The sequence below is a fragment of the Trichosurus vulpecula genome, chromosome 2 (assembly GCF_011100635.1).
Source record: "Trichosurus vulpecula isolate mTriVul1 chromosome 2, mTriVul1.pri, whole genome shotgun sequence".
In the NCBI taxonomy this organism is placed as follows: domain Eukaryota; kingdom Metazoa; phylum Chordata; class Mammalia; order Diprotodontia; family Phalangeridae; genus Trichosurus; species Trichosurus vulpecula.
The window spans coordinates 82,380,033-82,393,733 of record NC_050574.1 but is presented as its reverse complement, the minus strand read 5'-3'; positions in this window follow the sequence as shown (position 1 = coordinate 82,393,733).

Sequence of the window (13,701 nt, the reverse complement as noted above, 5' to 3'; positions counted from 1 at the left end):
CTACTACTGCCCACCCTGGATAGTTGCAGTGCCCCCCAGGGGGCAGTATTGTGCCCACTTTGGGAACTTATGCAGTCTTAAAGTTACCAGAGAACCCTGGAGGAGAATTGAAATATACCAGGCTTCCAGGCTGTGAGGGCCACAGTGGCTGTATTACAGATGTAAATGGAATTTTCAAGCCATAAATTTATATGTCAATATCAACAACTGTTCCTAAGAAAGTCATATAACCTCTCTTTAGGTTTCTGTCATCCTTGATTTCCTACTATCTTTCATCCCTCCCCACACCCCCATATCCAATCTGTTGTCAAGGCCTGTTGATTTCACCTTTGCAGCATCTTTCAAATATTCACCTTTCTCTCCTCGAACACTGCCACGCTGGTACAGGCCCTTATAACCTCACAAGTGTACATTACAGTAGATTACTGGTAGGTCTGCCCATCACAAGTTTTCCCCACTCCAATCCATCCTCTATTCAACTGCTTAGAGTTACTTTTCTAAAGTGCAGGTCGAACAATGTCACCCCCCTATTTAATAAACTCCAGTGGCTCCCTACCACCTGTAGGATCAAGTTTAAAATTCTCTATTTGGCATTCAAAGCCCTACATAATTGAGCTTTCCCCTACCTTTACAGTCTTCTTACACATTGCTCCCCACCACGTCCTGTCCTTAGATTCAGTGACACTGGCCTCCTGGCTGTTCCATGAACAAGACACTCAATCCCTTAGCTCTGGGCATTTTCACTGACTATCTCCCATGCCTGGAATATTCTCCTTCCTCATCTTTACCTCACTGTTTCCCTTGCTTCCTTTAATTCTAAACTAAAATCCCAGCTTCTACAAGAAGCCTTTCCCAGCCCCTCTTAATTCTAATGCCTTCCCTCTATTAATTATGTCCTATTTGTCCTGTATATAGCTTGTTTGTACATATTTGTCTTGCTTGTCATCTCCCCATTAGATTGTGAGCTCCTTGAGGGCAGGGTCTGTCTTTTGTCTCTTTTTTGTATACCTAGGGCTTAGCACAGTGGTTGGCATTTAGTAAGAGCTTAATAAATGCTTATTGATTAACTTCATTTTCCTCATCTCTGAAAGGAAGGGGTTGGACTAGCCACTAGAAGATCTCCAAAGTCTCTTCCATCTCTGACATTCTGTGATTTTGATGGGGTGTTTGAGTGCTTGTGCTTGGACCCTAATTCTAACATCACTTTTCTCCTTAGCCTTTGCTTGGGTGCCTGTGCCTGGACCCCAGTCCCAAAATCACACCCAGTTCTAAAATCACATTTGTCCCTAGCCTCAAAACACTGTCCCTAGCAGTTTCTCTCTGGCAAAGCAGGACAGCATGGCCTAGCAAAATATTTATCTCTCTTTCTGATGTTGCGGCCAGCTATACCTATAGAATTTATTAGTTTGGACTCCCTGTGTACGTTCTAAACTGGCTGTGTACTGGGTCATACAGATATTTACTACTCACTGGCCTATCATGTGCATGCTAGACCCAGACATATGTATACTCCCTTACATTCATCTTGTCTAACGAGACATTGATGGAAGCAGCCTGGATATTTCCAGTTGCCCCTGACCATTAGTTGACTTAGTGACGTTTTAGGCCTAAAACTTCACCTTCATGTAGCCCCGACCTTGGGCTATTTCCCAGTGAACTCTGGGTAAGATACCAGCACAGTAGATACAAAAAATGCATGTTCCTTTAAGAACTGACCACCCCTTAACCACTCCCTAATCCCACCCCAGAACACCTAATTGACATATTTGGCACATGTTTCACCCCAAAGATCTCCTATAAAAACTTTACCTGCACCCCTGTAAGGTTGCAGGTTCCCTAAGAACTCTTGCCCACTGAAAAGTGTAATAAATCTTTGCCACCTAGACTTAAAGAATGCTTGAGTCTGCAAATTCATTCCAGATGGCCCTGACTCTCTAATACTTGGGTCCTTGAGGGAACCTCTCAATGACCCTGTCTGGGAACTCCAGTCTTGGGGTTCCTGGGCCTCATCTCCCCAACCCTCAATAATTCTATGATTTTGAATGCTTTTTCTAGGGTTTATTTACATAACTGGCAGAAAACCAACAAATTCTAAAATAATATATCAAGGCTCAATAATCAGAAGTATGTGCAAAAGAGGTCTGGCCAATGGGCCCATGCACAGGCAGTATGCTTGGCTGATGCAATCTCACATGGACTTTGGAGCACGTGAAAACATTCTGGTTCTGGCCAACTAACTACATGATGGAAAAGAGCTTTTTTGATTGGTTGTGGAGATAGAAGTAGAATGCATTCAAAAGGAACTAACTGGCAAAATGAAGAGATACTCTCATTCCTGTCTGCATTCAAGTGAGGAGGTAAATACCAAGCCCTAGGTTGGGAGAGAGGCCTTAGGCTTCTAGCTCCCCAACGAGGTCATAGGCACATAGTCCTGCTGTTGCTTTGTTCTCTGTTGTATCTAATCTTTCTGCTTTTTAAGTGAAGGATCTTGAAAATGACTATGACCTTATGAACTTTAAAAGGTCAGAATAGTTATCCACCAAAGTCTGGGAACTAGAGTCAATGTGGGGTTTTAGGGCCATCTAGCCCAGTAGCAGATCTTTCAGGAGCAATCTGAGGAATTCAACTCAGCATAGTGAAGATGAAGACTCACTCAGCAGCTATGCACACTTGGAAGTGAACTTAGTGGGATCAATGTTATGTAGAACTAAACCAACTGAACCAAAATGGCATGGGGAGAATGTGTTGGTGTGAGGTGTTGGGGGAAGAGAGCAGAGACTATTTATACTTCTCTTTTCTCTGCTTCTTCACAGTAAATATCCCTTTGTAAAAAAAAAAAAAGCTAATTCATGTTAATTGGCTAAATTGAATAAGGAGTTAATTATTGGAAACACAAAAATGGAGCTTAAACTAATAACATTGGAGAAAGACTTCCTGATCCCTCAGGGGTACCCCTAGAGTCCTGAAGGAGTAAATATAGCTGACCTCCCACTAGGAGAGTGAGTTCAAAGTGTAGTTATATACATGTAAAAGAAACCTACCCAGTCCTGACATAGGTAGTCCTACATTTTTTAAGATCTTTCATCTAGTGACAGATCCCTAGCCAAGCCTGGCCTATCTGCTTCTTTTTCAGCTAGAGATCACACTCCCTCCTAGGCTCCAGACCAGAACAGCATCTTCAACTGCCAAACATTTTCAGTTGATTTAAGTATAACTTCCAAATTATAACTTTGATATAAGTATAACTAATAGTCACCTGCTGCAAAATCCTGCATGCACCATGGGATTTGTACATATTCTACTGAGGGAGAATGTTGAGTAAATGCCAAACTCTTTATGGTACCCAGAGTCAGCCACCTTCTGTCTCTCAATTCCTCCTCTCTTGTAGGGTGACCAACTTGTCAAGGGGTGCGTAGTTTTGTGGACATATGCAACTGAACCATAGCCCCACATATCTAATCCACTGCCAAAGCTTCTTGTTTGTACTTTCACAATATCTCTTGTGCATATAACCTCTTTCTACTCACACAGTCACAACTCTAATTCAGGCCCTCATCACCACTTGCCTGGACTATTGAAATAACCTTCTAACTCATCTTCATACTGAAGTTTCTTCTCTACTCCATCTGTTCCCCACTTAGCTGCCAGAGTGAATTTTTCCAAAGCATAGGTCTGACCATGTTATCCCCTTGCTCAAGGAACTTCAAGGGCTCCCTATTTCCACCAGGATCAAATATAAATAAACTCTGTTCAGCATTTAAAGCTCTTTATAACTTCACTTCTTCCTAACTTTCCAGTCTTTTCATGCTTCACTCCCCTCTATTCACTCTGTGATCCACCTACTGGCAGTTGCTCCAATGTGACACTCCATCTCTTTGTACTGGCTGTCCCTCATGCCTGTGATGCTCTGACTCCTCACCTCTGCCTCTTAGCTACCCTAACTTCCTTCAAGACTCAGCTCAAATATTGACTTCTTCATGTCTTTCCTGAATCCCCCAGTTGCTAATGCCTCTACCTCTACCTTCAGGTTTCTTTCCATCTATACACACACTCTCTCTCTCTCTCTCTCTCTCTCTCCCTCCCCCAATACACACACACATACACACAAACACACACACACACACACACACACACACACACACACACACACACACACACACCTTGCACTCTTTTAGTCATTGACAGCAAGATTCTTGCCAGAATCCTCTTTAATCATCTGCTCCTTCACCTGGAAGATGGTCACAGTGTGGTTTCAAAAAAGGCTGAGGAAGTGTTGATATGGTGTTTTCTGCCTGACAATTCCAGGAGAAATTCCAGGAACAAAACTCTGAGCCCTCAATCATAGCAACTTTACATCCTTTCTTGTACTCATTATATTTCAGTGAGCACTAGTCACACGACAGTGGCATAATGGAGCCCACTCTCCACAGAAGCAGACATACAGGCTTGAATTTTGCACACAGTTGTCTTATACTTAGAATAAAATTAATAAGTAAACAAATAGTATTTAATAGCATGGAATAAAACTCTTATAAACTGCTATTAATGCCATTTAACAGTTAACTAAAATTTGCCGAGAATATAAGATCCCACTGTAATTATTTTTTGTTGAGTATGAAAAAGCATTTGGTTCACTAAAGCATAATGCCACCTTCCAGGCTCTTTTTTTTGCCATCAAATGCAACAACACCACATATCAAAATTATTCGATATTACTGGGAGGATAGAACAACAGAAATAACCCTAGTCAATCACAAAAATCAGGTGAGGCATAAAACAGAGATACATGGTTACCAAAAGTTTTATCACACTGTGATGGAGGACATCTAGCACAGAGACCAATTTGAAGAGAGATTTCCTATGGCTAAAGTGTACCAGATACTTGATTTCACCAAAGCCCAGAATATTTCAGAGACTTCAGAAAGAGATCCATAATCACACAAAATAATTTGGCTTGACTTACCATCCACAAAGGAAATACCAATTGTACAAAGAGTATCTATTTCATAGATTACAACATTTCATTTGGATGGACAACCTATGGAGCTTGCCCAGTAGTTTGCATATCTGGAGCAGATGATATAGGTAATGAATTGGATTTAGAGTTGAACATGAGAAGAAGAGTGGACTGGATTGACTTCAGAAAATTGCAAAGCTCCTTTAATTGCCCCAGGCTTCTAATAAAAGCAAATCTCATCCTTTTAATACCTACATAGAAAGTATACTTTATATATACTCTCCCAACCCACACATACTCAAGCAGGTTGGGTCTCTTGAGTTCAATTGACTATATCTTCGTCCTCAGTCCATTGGGTATGCTAAAGATTTAGCCATTTAGTGTCTTTTATATACATATCCAGTTTTGGCTTAGCAGACAATCAAAAAATCTCTGTCACACAGTAATAAGACAGTAAACAGTTATAGAATACTTACAAGTTCTCCAAAGTGTAGAGCAGGGCTTCCATTAGGCAATTCTGGAAACACCTCATCTGGTATCCCTATGGAGGATTACATTAGGCAGAGCATTATGTGCATGTTCCTGAGGACTGGGCTCTCATTGGCTGGTAATCCAGTAATCTGGGGTGAGTTGGCCAAGGCAACCACTGAATTCCTCTCCAACTCTGACATTCTGCTTATTCTGTGAAATTCCATGTCCTCCAAGACCCACTTCTGATTTCTACCTTCTCTTAGTTAACATTTCCCCAGGTATCCTAAGAAATCACTCCCTCTGTGGCTTGTTATGGTCCCACCCAGAATTTAATCTGGGAAAATCTCTACATATAGCTTGTTAGGTCTCCATAGAATTGGGTAAAGAGGTGCACAATCACTGTACAAGCACTCATGGTAACAATGCACATACTGGTGATAGGATAGCTTCTATTTCAGAAAACACACAAAGGGTGCACAATAGCTCATAAAGAATCAATATAATTCTTTTCTTTCTATTGTTGAAATTTTTTCTTTCTTAAAATTCTGAATTTAATGAACACCAAATAAGACAAACATTTTAATGTAGTGTATATATGAAGATAACTCAACTCACATGTGGACTGACATGTTCTGGAATCTGGCCTTCAAAGGGAGACTGTGATTTTTACTTTTAAGAGGATCAGGAAGAGGCCTGTGGCTGGGCACTCACTCCCTCTCATCTATCTCTAAGAAGGGTTTGTGGTTAGAATTATATCTATCTATCCCACCTCAAATATTGGAAATACAGGGGTATGATATTTTGAATCCTAGGATACATGTCACTTTCCTTGATTGAACTCAAGGGAAGAGTAATACTTAGCTTACTAAAACCAGCTCAGGTCCAAATGCTGGTGACACAAAAAGACCATCTCGAATAGCTAGTAAACCTCTTTGTCAAAGTAAGCAGTAAATAAAAATTAAGAAAGATATACATTTTAAGGTAGGCAATAGAATTTGCTTAGGAGCAAGATCAGATACTTCAGCTCAACCAAGGAAAGAAAGAATGATCTCACTAAGAGGTGTCTGTTAGTAATCCCTGCAACTACAAGTTCAGGAAGTCAGGGATGTCGTGGGTGCTGACTTACCATATGTCCACGGCTCAAGGAAGATCTCCTGTCCACCATTCAGAAGTCCAAGTTTCTTCTTTTACATGTCTGTCTCAAAGACTTCCAAGAGTTTGACATTATTTCTTCCTCTTGTACATCTGTCATATGCAACATAGCAGGTTTAGAGGTCTCTCAGTCGATCAAAAGCAGTGTCCTATTGAATAGACACAAGGCAGCATATTGTGTCACAGTGCTGTCCTTCAGGGACAACCCAACCCTAGTAAGAGGAGATATTATATATCATATATATGCATTATATATGAATATATTTGCTTATATAGGAAGCAATCAGAAAAAGAAGGTTGTACATGCAACTGTGAATCTATACCACATACATCTTGCTTCTCCCTAAAGAACAAATTCAACATTTATTTTCAAAGCTATCCTTCTTGTCTATTTCCTGCTGAATTTCCTTCTATTCTTTTTTTATGCACTTGAAAAATACTTCAATAATCCTCTTTCTTATTTTTTATCTTTTTCTTCATTTTGGTAATCTCATTGCTAGCCTTCTTTACTCTTACTCTCTTCAAAAATATTAAAAGAAAAAAAACACTTAGATCAAATGTACACAGTCAAACAAAATAAATGGCCAAATACATGTCTCATTTTGCATCTTGGGTTCATCACTTCACTGCCAGAGGATAGATAGGATGCTTAATCAATGATCCTCTGGAATCATGGTCGGTCACCATGATAAGCAGAGCTCTTAAGTCTTTATTTCTTGTTTTTCTTACAATGTGGTAGTTTTGTATAAACTACTCTTTGAGTTCTGTTCACATTACTCCACATGAGTTCATTTGGCTCTTCTGGAATTATCCCTTTCATAATTTCTAAAGGGGCAGTAGTTTCCATCACTTCATATGCCATAATTTGTTCAGCCATTCCTACCCCCTTAGGTTCCAGTTCTTTACCAAAACAAAAAGAACAGCTATAAAAGCAATACAATTCTCCTCCCTCTCCTATGAGTCCCACTTCCTACAGAGGTGTATATATAGTTGCCCAGACACATATATTGCACCTAACCATGGTTTCACCTTATGGTCCCTAGTTGGGCAATCCTCTGACATTCCAGTGAATCCCATTTTCCCCAGATCTCTTTTTAGGGAGCTTATAGAACTTACACAAAGTCACCGTGTAGAAAAGTCTCCCTTCAGAAAGGCTGGCAAGTCAGGGAACATCCCAGTGTTCAAGTGAGTTCCTTTTCATCCTGGATGTGCATAAAAGCCTCTAGTCTTATGATTCTACTCCGAAGACATGGATTTTCCAGATGGAAATGCACTTAGGGTGTTAATCAGGCAGCTCCCTGCCCACCAGCTCTGAACCATTCCAATATCTCACTATAATAATAGAGGGCAAAATCCAGATCCTCCCTTACTCCTCTATCTTATGGCTTGAGTAGCTTGCTGCTCCTCTAAGTACTGGGGCCATGTGTATGATCTTGTCTTCAAGAATACCCCAAAGGGCTGCTGTTCAGGAATTCCTACTTCTCTGAGAGAAAACCATTTTAGAACTTGAACTTGGGTTTGATAGGAAGGCTAGAAGTGCCAAAGAAATACCCCTTCTCTGGTTAAAAGGCCAGATTCCAAAATCAAGATGCCATTCATTTGCTACCTGGTTGCACTCCTCTGGACTTTTCCATCATGGTCAGGAAATTATTTTCATCCTATAAAATGAAACCAGACATGGAATTCACACTTCATCAGTACCCTTTGCTCCTAGGGTCCTTCCTTCCCTCTGATTAGAAAGTGGAGACCTCTCCTCCTAAGGCCTCCTCCCCCTTTTCTTTTCTGCTCTTTTTTGTATGTTGCCTTCCTCTTAGATCATAAGCTCTTCCAAGGCAGGGATTGCCTTTTTTTGTCTTTCTTTGTACCCCAGCTCTTAGTCCAATGCCTGGCACATAGTAGGCACTTAGTAAATGTGTATTGACTTACTGACTGAAATCAATCCTTCTCCTTTTTTGATGAGGTGAAGGATTGAAATTCAACATTGTCTAGTAATTCCTCCCCCTGAATCCGGGAGTCTAGCAGTTAGGAACATGACATCGTCCAGGAAATCCTCCCTTCCCTGCAGAGGAGACGTGGGCTTGGGAACTCTCACCACTTGGCCATATGGCTCCCTTCCCCATGGCTCACATGATAATACAAATAGCTCAAGTTAATTTACATAGCACTTCATATTCATAACATCATTTGATTCTCACAACAATTTTATGAAGTAGGTTTTATTATTTATCCCCACTTTATACATGAGGAAACTAAGGCTCAAGGAAGATCAGCTAGTATCTGATGCAGGCTTTGAATGCAGTCTTCCTAACTCCAAGGCCAGTGCTCCATCCACTATGTAATGCTGCTGTCTCTCAGACTGACAGTATACACCATTGGCTGTCCAAAGATAGAGCCAGGAACTTAGAGTCCAAATATTTTCTTTTTGGGCCCCATTGGTGATTTCATCTGTGTCCTTGCCATGTATTTCTGCTCCAATGTTGCTACTAAAGGATGCTGGGGGAGGGTAACCAAAATTTCCATCTACTTTTCTCTCTACTTTGATCTTAGAATCTTGCTAAATAGGGGAAGTAGATGAAAATGTATCAATCAGGTCTCTTGGCTTTCTTCTAAAGGCCAGCACAAAGGGGTGGCTCTTCCCACAAAAGTACAAGCCAAAAAGTTCATTTCATGGCTAGTAGCCCTAATCTCTGAAACTTGGGCTGGCAATGCCTTTAACCCTTTCAGAGATGTGCCACTGGGCATTTCAAAACCCTTCACAGGGTGGTGTCATCAAAGTTCCAAACAAAAGCTCACCACCATATAAGCTATCTTCAGGGAACTCCTGTAGTCAACTGCCTCCATAATATTGTATATTTCTGTTATATTCATCTGTTCCTTGGCTCCCAACTATACTGCAAACTCTATAAAGGTTGGGATCATGTCTTACTCAAGCTTAGTATTTATTCCAACACCCAGAACTCTACTTGCATCCTTTGCCCAGAAGATTTTGAATTATAGAATCTTGACTTGTAAGGGTTCTCAGCCTACTCCGACCAACAGGAATCCCCTCTGCAACATGCTTGAGAAGTAATTACACAGCTTCAGTTTTATAAATGCATTAGAGAGGTATAAGCAAAGTGTTGCATGAGGTCATGCCATCCCCTGCCCCAAACCCTTGGCTCCCTGGTTTGGAAGGATTTACATTCTGACCCAGCATCTCCATCTTCACAAGTCTTTCTGGGAAATCAATCCTATAGATAGCCCAGACCCTAATTCTACCTGACACTTTTCAGTTCTTGTTTGCCCTTGTCTTCCCTAAACTGCACATTCTCTCAATACTAGTGAGAGTCTTTGCCCTGTGGTCAGCCTGGTCCAGTGGAATCAGTGGTGAATGAGTGAATGCATAAATGAATTGAAATATGGAAGAGTGGATGGTGGGTTTATAAAAGAATAGTTGGGTAGACACATGTAAAAATGGGTGGATAGTTAAATGAATGGATGAATAGGTGAATGGGTAAATGGGTAGTTGGATGGATGGATGGATGGATGGAAAGATGGATAGATGGATGTATAGTTCAATGCATAGATAAGTGGGTACTGGGATGGATAGATATATAGCTGGGTGGATGGTTATATTGATCAATGGATTGACAAATGGATGGATGAATGAAGGGTTGGAAAGGTACACAAACATATAAATGAAGAGAAAGTCAGTGGATGGGATGGATTGATGGGGAAGTAGGTAGATGGATGTATAGGACAACAACAACAACTAGCATTTATATAGAGCCTACTACGTGGCAGGCACTGTGCTAAGCACTTTACAAGTATTATTTCATTTGATCCTCACAATAACTTTGTGAGATAGATGCTGTTATTATCCCCATCTTACAATTGGAGAAACTGAGGCAAATATAGGTTAATTGACCTGCTCAGGGTCACACAGCTATATATATAAATGGAAGGATAAATTAATGAACTAGTGTGTGCATAGATTGATATATGAATGTATGTTTAAATAAATGGATATATGAATATGAAAAGGTGGGGTGTCCATCTCTACAGGACCACTTAATTTACATCGGTACAAAAGTTAAAAATGTATGCATGAAAGGGTGGCCAAAGTACATGTGCCCATATACGGGGCAACCAGCACTTTCTTTCTTTCTTTTTTTTTTTTTTTTTTTTTTTGCAACCAGTACTTTCTACACTTTCTAGGCAGATGCTAACTAGACTAAAATAGCTACTCAGAGTGTTCTATTTGGGGAAGCCACCAGAGGGCGCTTTGAGCTCAAGCTGCTGGAGTTCCTTCACTGTTGGTCAACTACATTTATTAAGAAGTTACTATGTTCCAGGCACTCTGTTAATTGCTGGAGATATGTGGAAAAGCAAAAACAGCTTCTAGCCTCTAGAAGTGTACATTTAAATGGGGCAGTCAAAATGTAAATAAGTCAGTACATACAAGACATATGCAGAGAACATAGAAGGTAGTCTGAAAATGAAAGACATTAGCAGCTTGGGAGATCAGCAAAGGGCAGGTAGGTGGCACAGTGGATAGACTGCCAGGCCTGGATTCAGGAAAAACTCATCTTTCTGAGTTCAAATCTTGCCTCAGACACTTATTAGCTGTGTGACCCTGGGCAAGTCACTTAACCCCATTTGACTCCATTTCCTCTGAACCAGAGAAGAAAATGGCAAATTACTCTGGTATCTCTGCCAAGAAAACCCTTAATGGGGTCATGAAGAGTCGGACACGACTGAACATGACTGAACAACAACCGAACAACAGACCAGGAAAGACCTCCTGAAGAAGGTGGGATTGGTCTGAGTCCTGAAAGAAATCAAGAAAACTAACAGAGAAGGATAAAGTGTCAAAGCATTGCAGGCAAAAGCACAGAAAAAGGAGATGAAGTGTCATTTTGACGAATTGCAAGTAGATCAGTGAAATCGAACGATGCAGTACATGGAAGGGAGTATTGTGTGGATGAGACCTGCCTGGGTCCTCTCCTTTTGTTGTTCTCAGCCCAAATTCAGGCTAGTTGAAGGTATGAATATAGCCAGCCCTAATGCATAATCTATTCAATGGTCCATATCCCACTGAAGTTGTTTCCCAACTTGATATGTCTCAAAAGAAATATTCATTCTCATACATAGATTACAGCCAAGTTTCTTAAACTGTGAGTTGAGAAGGTCATGTAACTGAATGTGGGGGTCTTGAAAAATTCAGCAACAGTGAAAGGTTTCTGAACACACGACCAAAAATTAATTGAAAATCAAATGCATAATGAATCCAACATGTTTCTGGTGTGAACTTTTACATATTTTCCTACTGTCATTCCTCAGCATGTAAGAATCAAATTAGTATATCTTTGGCTCGTATTATGTCAGAATGCTTTATTTTTAAATTGCTGTTATCTCCTTTTACAGAAACACGAGTGTTTAATTACAGCAAGTAAAGACAAAAACACTTTCTCCACCATCTCCACTGTATGTATACCAATTTTTCAAATTAAGCACAAACAAATGTAATTTCCTACTCTAAAGCTAGTATTTATTTGAGAAATTATTTGCAATATTTATTTATATTTTAGGACAAAAATATTTTTCAGTTATGGATAAGTGGTTAAATTTAGACAGAAAAGATAAAAATGACAATGCAGCAGAATCTTTGCTACCAGGTTGTAGCACACCTAAATTGATAAGAAAAAGAAAGCATATCAAATCATTTTTGCAATGTGGATTTATTTCTAATAATGGTGATGGTGTGAAAAAACCTCTTCACTTAATTTGTAGTGAAGTTTTGGCTGTGGAGAGCATGAAACCAGCCAAGCTAAAACAACATTTTAATACCAGGCATTCAGCATACTGCAATAAATCAAAAGAACATTTTTAATACATTCAAATCAAGAAAAACAACATTTTGAGAAATTTGTCACATCAATGAAAAATATTTACTTGCATCTTGCAAAACTTCTTATTTAATTCCAAAAACTCAAAACTCCTAAGCAATAGGAAACCTTGTGTTACCTCCTGCTATTAAAATGTCAGAAATAGTTCATGGGAAAAATTATGGGGATGAAATTCATAAAATTCATTTATTGAATAATACTGTTTCCAAAAGAATTTATGAAATTAGTAATGACCAATTCCAGCTTATTACCAGGCTTAAGGGCAATCCAAAGTCTGCAATTCAGTTAGATGAAACAACTGATACTTCTAACACGGCACAGTTGTTTCTTTATGTAAGATATGTTTATGAAGGAAACATACAAGAGGAATTAATATTTTAGCACCCTTTGGAAGGGCACACAAGAGGGAATACGTATATCTTAAAGCTGATGGATTTTTCACAAATGAAGGTTTACAGTGGAAAAATTGTGTTGGAGTCTATACAGTTGGTTCTGGAGCAATGATGGGCAAGAATGTTGGATTTGTAGTTGTAAAGCTGGTAGCAATGCACATATCACTTTTACTCACTGAATAATCCACCAGGAGGCACTTGTAGCTAAAACAATATCACCAGAGTTAGATATTGTGCTTCACAATACTATCAAAATCATTAACTTCATTAAAAGCTATGCCCTTAGCAGTTGTTTGTTTTCAAACCTATGGAAAGACATGGACTCTGATTAGGAAAGCTTATTACTACATGCAGAGGTAAGGTAGCCCTCAAGAGGGTGAAGTTTAAACAGATTATTGAAAATAAAAGGTGAAATTGTTATGTTTTTGACTGAGTAGAAATCTGATTTTGTTAATTTCTTTTCAAATTCTTTCAAAACTGTGTTATTTGTCAAATATTTTCTAAAAACAATGATTTAAACATGTTACTTCAAGGAAAGAATTATAACGTATTTATGTTAAAAGATAAAATTGAAAGTTTTACTAAAAAGTTAACATATAGAAAAATAGGGTCGAAAATGGTTCTTTAGAAATGTTAACAGCTACAGATGATTTTATAGTTGAAAATAACCTTCCCAAAGATTTAATTATAAGAGTTATAATTGATCATCTGAAATGCCTGGAGACACAGTTTCAAAAATACTTCCCTTCAAATTTTGATTCTAAAAAACTAAGTTGGGTGACACAAACATACCCAATTGAAATAAAAATGTCAATCATCTGCCATTAAAAGTTCAAGAAGA